Genomic DNA, 8,723 nt, shown 5'->3' on the forward strand with positions numbered 1-8,723 from the left:
CACAATTGTGTAGTTATGGTAACTAGCATCATATTAAAAAGGAAAAAATCGTTGTGCTCTAAAAGCTCCCCACCATCACGCCCTCTTCCGGTGGTTACACCATCCTCCACAAAAGACACCACTGCTCTCATTGCTAACACTATGAATTAGTTTGGCCTGCTTGTGTACTTTATATTAATGGTATTATATGGAATGTAGTTTTTCATGTCTGGCTTCTTTTATTTGATACTATGTTTGTAAAATTCAATCATGTTTTGGAGAATAGTTGTAGTTCATTTATTTTCATGGCTAAACATTTTATTTTGTATATGTAGGTTATATTTTATTCTGTATCATAGTGATTTTCAATTTCAAGCTATTGTAAATAGTGGTGCTATATACATTCTAGTATGCATCTTTTTTTTTTTTTGAAATGGGGTCTTTCTATTTTGCCCTGGTTGGTCTTGAACTCCTGGGCTCAAGTGATCCTTCTGCCTCAGCCTCTTGAGTAGCTGGGGTTAATTACAGGTATGTTCCACCGTTCCCAGCTACACATCTTTTGATGAACTTATAAACACATTTCTATTGGATATACAGGTAGGATTTGTACTTCTCTTCCATAGAGTGTACATGTGTTCTCTTTTATGAGACTCCCAATTGGTCCACATTTTTACAAACCCTCGCTGTTTTCAGTCATTTTTACCTTTAGCCTTTCCAGTGGAGAGTAGTGGTATTGTGTTGTATTTTAAACTTGAACACCATTCATAACTATTGAGGTCAAGCGCCTCTGTATACATTTGTTAACATTTTGTTGATACTCATTCATGAAATATTTGTTCATACTTTTTGTTGTTGGTTTGTTTGTTTGTAAGTTTTTTTTGGCCAAATCCTCTACTGGTGGTCTGCCTTTTGGTTATTGATTTGTAGGAATTACTCCATTGTATTGAATACAAATCTTTGTCAGAATTTTTTTCCCAGATATGTGACATGTCTTTTTCCTCTGTTACTAGTGACTTTTAATGAATGAAGATTTTAAGTTTTACTCATAAGTAGAAAAAAACTTAGTATTTTAATTGACAGAACATTTGCTCTGTAGATACTGGTATTTCTATTGAGCTCAGAAAATAATGTTCTAGAACGAAGATACTAACTTCAATATTTTTCATGTTTGTAGGTATAAATATTTCAGCCTAACTATGTAAACTTGTAAAATAATTTACCTGATTCTCTGGCATGTCTTGGATTCTAAGATGACATTATGTGCAAAGTTAGAATTTTCATTGTCTTGTTGTGGCTGCTATTCTCACGCTCACCCATTGCTTTTGTGGGCATGAATTTCAATATCCCCTTGTGTGTTCAAATTTTGTTTTCAATAACTACATTTAATTAACAGCGTCAGCTACTGAATAGTTTGACATTCCATTTGTTAATTACTTTAAATAAAGATTTCCAACTAAATCTGTACAAGATACAATTAAATTGAGAAGAATATTTTATTTTAAAAAATGTTCAATAACATCATAAGCCATGGTGTTTCATTTCCCAAACAGTTTTTCAAAAGCTCAAGTATTTGTAAGCTTTGGTGATAAGTAGCAAAGAAAGAGTGCTACTTGCATGGGCCCGGTAATCTTGTTTTGCCAATTTCTTCCCTTTGGAATGGCTGCATTTGCTCCCATTGTAACTAGGAAGTAACTTGCTTTTGATTTTTTCAGGCTCGTAGGCAGAAGGGACTTGCCTGTCTCAGACGAGACTTTGGAAAGTGGACTTTTGGGTTATTTCTGAAATGAATTTAGACTTTGGGGGAGTGTTGGGAAGGCGCGATTGGTTGTGAAATGTAAGGAGATAAAACTTGGAGGGTCTAGGGGAGGAATCATATGGTTTGGCTCTGTGTCCCCATCCAAATCTCATCTTGAATTGTACTCTCATAATTCCCATGTGTTCTGGGAGGGACCTGGTGGGAGATCATTGGAATCACGGGGGCAGTTTCCCCCATACTGTTCTCATGGTAGTGAATAAGTCTCATGAGATCTAATGATTTTATAAGGGGTTTCACTTTTGTATCCTTCTCATTTTCTCTTGCCATTGCCATGTAAGAAGCTCCTTTCACTTCCCACCATGATTCTTAGGCCTTCTCAGCAATGTGTAACTGTAAGTCCAATTAAACCTCTTTTCCTTCCCAGTTTCAGGTGTGTCTTAATCAATAGCATGAAAACGGACTAATACATTAACTAAGACAAAAGGAGAGAAGACAATAATTACAAATATCAGGAATGACATATGTAACATTGCTATAAATACTACAGACATTAAGTGGATAATAAGGAAATAATACAACTTTATATATGCCCGTAAATTGATAACTTGTATGAAATAAACCAATTCCTTCAAATACATAAACTTTCTAGTTCACTCACAAAGAACAGATCAACAGAACAGATCTATTTCTGCTAAATAAGTTGAACTTGAAATTGGAAAAAATTTAACAAAAAAATTTTTTTCCAGATAGCTTCATTGGCAAACTGTATCAAATATTTAATTAAGAAGTAATAACAGTTGTACACCAATACTTCAAGAAAACAGAAAAGGTTTAAAAAAGTCCCAACTCACATTATTATGCCAGTATTACCATGAGGCCAAAACAGTACAAACACAGTCTAAGAAAAGAAAGTTAACAAGCAGTATTCTTCACGAACATAGATGTCAAAGTTCGCCACAAAATATTAGTAAATAAAATCCAAAAATATATGATGAAGTAAGGTTTATCCTGGGAATGTAAGCCTGATTGAACGTACAAAAATTAATTAGTTGTAGCTTATTTATTATTTATGCCTGTAAAGTATGTTTCTTCTCTTATTTTTGAGATCAATAAAAGGTTATATAAATTGAGAGACTTTCCAGAGTCTTGAGAGGTAAAGAGGAATGTTTTCTCTAAACTTCTCACCCAATTAATATAGTATTATTCTGCAAACTTACTACAAAGGGCAAATGATATTTTTAGAAGACATTTAAAAACAATTATAATAAGAACTAGAAGTACTACATGTACAGAAAAAAGAGAGATAGAGTAACATTAATGAAAATTTGTATAATGAGCTTTTAAAAAATATTTTTAAATAGTAGTATTCAATTTGAAACTGGTACATTAATAGACTTCTATAGCAAAGGAAGTCCATCAATTCTTCAAAGCTATTCCACATCTCAGTTTTCTTTGCAGTTAATTCATAGTATTCACAGATAGCTTTTTTCTCTCTGGATATATTTTGGTTTTTGTTGTGGTGGTGGTGGTGGTGGTGCTAGTGGTGAATAGACAAAATGTGTTGTCTTTATTGTAGCATTTTGACAGCATCTTCAAACTGCCTTTAAAATAAATCCAATCTCTTACAACAAACATTATTTTTAGGGCCATTTCATTTCCCTTTTTAAGTTGGGCTAATTTTCATGTTTTAAGGCTGCTTTATATTTGAAGTCTGATGATTTATTTTCATTGCACCTGTGGTATAACTGCATTGTGCTTTGATTCTAAGTCTGGTTCTTTTTGACTCTTTCTTGGATTCTTTTTTCCTTTGATAATGAGTTACCTCAAGATATTTTTCTCAAAAAATAAGTACATGGGAATTTTTTTAAAGTTCTAGCACATTTGAACATATTTTAAATTTTCATTTACATTTGATTTATATTTCTAATAGATGTAGCATCCTAACTTCGAAATTATTTTCCCTCAAAATCTATTTGCCTCAAAATATTAAAAATATCAATTTATTGTCATTTGACATAGAGTGTTGCTGAAGAGAAGTCTAAGTTCTTTGCCATTTTTTCCTTTGTCAGGAATAATATTTTGTTTTGTTTTGCTTCCTGTTTTTCTTGCCAACTTTTATTTTAGCTTCACGGGGTACATGTGCAGGTGTGTTACACAGGTAAATTTCATGTCATAGGGGTTTGGTGTACAGATAATTTTGTCACCCTGATAATCAGCATAATACCCAATAGGTAGCTGTTTTAATCCTTACTCTCCCCCAACCCTCTACTGCAAGTAAGCCTTGATTTATAGTGTTTCCTTCTTTATGCCAGTGTATATTCAATGTTTAGCTTCTGCTTATAAATGAGAACATACAGTATTTGGTTCTCTCTTCCTGTATTAATTCACTTAGGATAATGGCCTCCAGCTCCAACCATATTGCTGCAAAGGACCCAATTTTTTTATGGCTGTGTAGTATTCCGTGGTGCAAGTGTACCATATTTTCTTTATCCAATCAACCATTGATGGGAATCTAGTTGGATTCCCTGTCTTTGTGACTGTAAACAGTGCTGCAATGAACATATGTGTGCATATGTCTTTATGGTAGAATGATTTATATTATTTTTGGTATACACTCAGTAATGTGATTGCTGGGTAGAATGGTAGTTCTATTTTGGGTCCTTTGAGAAATCTCCAAACTGCTTTCCACACTGGCTGGACTAATTTACATTCCCACTAGCAGTGTATAAGTGTTCTGTTTTCTCTGAAAGCTCACCAACATCTGTTATTTTTTTTTAACTTTTTAATAATAGATATTTTGACTGGTGTGAGATGGTAACTCATGGTTTTGAGTTGCATTTCCTTAATTATTAGTGATATTGAACATATTTTCATATGCTTCTTGGCCATATGTATGTGTTCTTTTGAGAAATGTCTGTCATGTCTTTTGCCATTTTGCCACAAAATGGGGTTGTTTTTTGCTTGTTGGTTTGAATTCCTTATAGATTCTGGATATTAGGTCTTTGTTGAATGCATAGTTTACAAATATTTTCTTCCATTCTGTAGGTTGTCTGTTTACTCTATTGATAGTTTCCTTTGCTGTGCAAAAGCTCTTTAGTTTAATTAGATCCTACTTGTCAATTTTTGTTTAGAGTCTTTGTTATGAAGTCTTTGCTGGGGGCAATGTCCTGAATGGTATTTCCTAGATTTTCTTCTAGAGTTTTTATAGTTTTAGGTTTTATATTTAAGTCATTAATCTGTCTCGAGTTGGTTTTTTATATGGTGAAAGGTTTAGTTTCAATCTTCTGCAAATGGCTAGCCAGTTAACCCCACACTATTTATTGAATAGGGAGTCGTTTCCTCATTGCTTCCTATTGCTAGTTTTGTTGAAGATTAGATGGTTTTAGGTGTGCTGCCTTACTTATGGGTTCTGTAAACTGTTCCACTGATCTATGGGTCTGTTTTTGTACCAGTACCATGCTATTTTAGTTACTGTAGTCTTATAGTATAGTTTGAAGTCAGGTAGTGTGATGCCTCCAGCCTTACTCTTTTTGCTTAGGATTTCTTTGACTATTCAGGCTCTCTTTTGGTTCCAAATGAATTTTACAATAGTTTTTTTCTTTCAAATTCCATGAAAAATGATGTTAGTAGTTTGATAGGAGTAGCACTGAATCTGTAAATTGCTTTGGGCGGTGCAGCTATTTTAACAATACTGATTCTTTCTATTCATGAGCATGGAATATTTTTCCATTTGTTTGTGTCATCTCTGATTTCTTTCAGCAATGTTTTGTAATTCTCATTGCAGAGATCATTCACCTCCTTGGTTGGCTGTGTTCCTCGGTATTTTCTTCCTATCGTGGCTATTGTGAGTGGGATCACAGTTTTGATTTGGCTTTCAGCTTGGATGTTGTTGGTGTACAGAAATTCTGCGGAGTTTTGTACATTGATTTTGTATCCTGAAACTTTGCCAAAGATGTTGATCAGATCTAGGAGCCTCTGGGCAAAGAATATGGTGTTTTCTAGGCATAGAATTACATTGTCTGCAAAGATAGTTTGGCTTCCTCTCTTTCTATTTGGATGCCTTTCATTTCTTTCTCTTGCCTGATTGCTCTGGCCAGGACCTCCAGTACTATGTTGAATAGGAGTGGTGAGAATGGGCATCCTTATCTCATTTCAATTCTCAAGGAAAATGCTTCCAGCTTTTGCCTGTTCAGTATGGTGTCACCTGTGGTTTTGTCGTAGACAGTTCTTATTATTTTGATGTATGTTCCTTCAATATCTAGTTTATTGAGAGTTTTTAACATGAAAGGAAGCATCTATTGAGACGATCATGTGGTTTTCATTTTTAGTTCTGTTTATGTGATGAATCACATTTATTGATCTGCATATGTTGAACCAACCTTGCATCCCAGGAATAAAGCTTCCTTGATCATAGTCAATTAGCTTTTTGATATGCTGCTGGATTTGGTTTGCCAGTATTCTGTTGATAATTTTTACATCGATTTTTACTTAATTACATTTTTATTTTTCTCTGATTATTACTTTCCATAACATGATGTTAAATCACATTTTTAAATAATTAGCTCTTTGATCCTTCTGATTAAAAATTTTATTTAAAGGTCTTTTCTGTTACCTGAAAAATTTATTTACTTTCAGGTTCAGATGGTCTGCTGACTTCTAATGGTCATGTGTGTGTGTGTGTGTGTGTGTGTGTGTGTGTGTGTGTGTGTGTGTGTGTGTGTGTGTGTGTGTGTGTGTGTGTGTGTGTGTGTGTTTATGCACCTGCATGTTGTTGGTTTTCTTTAAGTGCCAAATGATCTGACTTGTTATTGTTGCTATACAGAAAAACTATTTACTTTTAAATATTTACTATGTATGTAACCCAATTGTAAAATTATCACTATTTATAATAGACATTCTTTCAGTTTTCTCCTTTTGATTTAGGTAAAATTGTCATTATCTGTGAAGAATTATCTTTTAAAATATTCCTTATTTTAATTAGTATTATTATTTTTATTCATTTTTATTGTATTGGTTGTAACTACCAGAAAAAATTTAAGTATAGTATTATAACATGTTTAATGATACTTATTATGTAGATAATACATAACATTTCATATGTCATAGCATATATAGTTCTTCTAGAATGTAATCATATTGATATCAGCTAATGGTTTTGAAATCATGTAAAGTTAGTATACTTCACTTGACAGTTTGCTCAAAGCTTACATTTTATGTTCTGAAATGTAAAATTATTATAAAATTTTTTGAAATTATTTTTAGCATCTATTAATATTTTTTCTTCTTTGCTTATTAAAGTGACTAATTATGTTAATATATCCTTTTGCTGAAACAGCCTCACGTTCCTTTATATACTTTATGCACTTAGACGTTATTATTTTAACATGCTGGTTTCGTTTATTAAAACATTTTGCATTTCTATTCTTGAAAAATGAGTCAATTTTCTTGATCTATCTTTCTGATTCATTATGAAAATTTTACTTGATTTATAAATTTAATTGAGAAGAAATGTACTCCTTTCCACAATGCAGGAAAATGTAGACAGCATGAGTGTTATCTGTTTCTCACTGATTTTTTGTTGTTGTTGTTGAGACGGAGTCTCGCTCTATCACCCAGGCTGGAGTGCAGTGGCCGGATCTCAGCTCACTGCAAGCTCCGCCTCCCGGGTTCCCGCCATTCTCCTGCCTCAGCCTCCTGAGCAGCTGGGACTACAGGCGCCCGCCACCTCGCCCGGCTAGATTTTTGTATTTTTTTTAGTAGAGACGGGGTTTCACCGTGTTAGCCAGGATGGTCTCGATCTCCTGACCTCGTGATCCGCCCGTCTCGGCCTCCCAAAGTGCTGGGATTACAGGTTTGAGCCACCGCGCCCGGCCTCACTGATTTTATAGAATTTAAAGCTCTCTGGACCCACAGTTTGAGTGGAAATCCTTAACAGCATACTCAATTTATTTCCCCATTTAATACATTTATTAAATTATCTCTTCTGTTTTAAGACAAAGCATAGAAAATAACCCATTTCATATAGATTTTCCAATGTATTTGTCGAAATGTATGGGAGTATTCTTTTAAATTTGTCCCATGTTTGTGCCCTCTTGTTTATGTATGGATTTTTGTATTTTTAGTTTTCTGAATTCTGAATTTTGCTTGATTACCCTTAAAAAAACTTTGACTATTTTTAGAGTTTACTCAAAAAACTAGTTCTTGTATAAATTTATCATTTTTTCAATTCTCTAATATATTAATTTCTAGTGTTATCTTTGATTTATCATACATATTATTATCAAATAATATGCATCTTTGCAGGAGAGGAGGCAGTTTGTATTTGAAAAATTTATTTTCTTTTTATAGTTCAATAACTAACATATTTGACACGATGAATATGCTTCTAAAGACACATTTTTTCTGCCTTAAGTTTTTACATTTTTGTTATTCTAATTGGCATTAATATCTAAGGCTGTAACTAGACATATTACGTTGTCTTTGATTCTTGAGTTATTTAGTGTACTGTTTTTATCTTCTTTCTTTTCAATTTAAAAATGAGTCTATATTTTGTAAGTATTATTACTTGTTTTTTATTATAGAGTTACGTCAGTCCCATCTTCTGTAATGTATCTGTCTTCTCGTTTGCCAGTATTATGCCATATTCCTTTTACTTAGCTGCTGTTATGATGTATATTAGTAAAATCATATCCCGAGTTCTCAGAGTTATTTCTAGTGTGATATAATCTGAGCAGGGAGATATCCGGCTTATGATATTAGTATCTAAATCAAGATACTCAGGAGATAATGTAGGATTTTTAAACAGCTCCTGGATTTAGAGGCCAAACTCTAAATAAGATCCCAGAAGATTCCATTTGTTTAAAAAAAATCTTTTGCTCTCCTTACTGCAAAAGTAAACCATAATTCAATTAACTTTTCAAATATCAAGCCATTTGGACTAGAATTAATAATGTGGTATATAAGGATAAATAAGTTCTGACAAGAATTC

The sequence above is a fragment of the Colobus angolensis genome, unplaced genomic scaffold, assembly GCF_000951035.1.
Source record: "Colobus angolensis palliatus isolate OR3802 unplaced genomic scaffold, Cang.pa_1.0 Scaffold278, whole genome shotgun sequence".
In the NCBI taxonomy this organism is placed as follows: Eukaryota; Metazoa; Chordata; class Mammalia; order Primates; family Cercopithecidae; genus Colobus; species Colobus angolensis.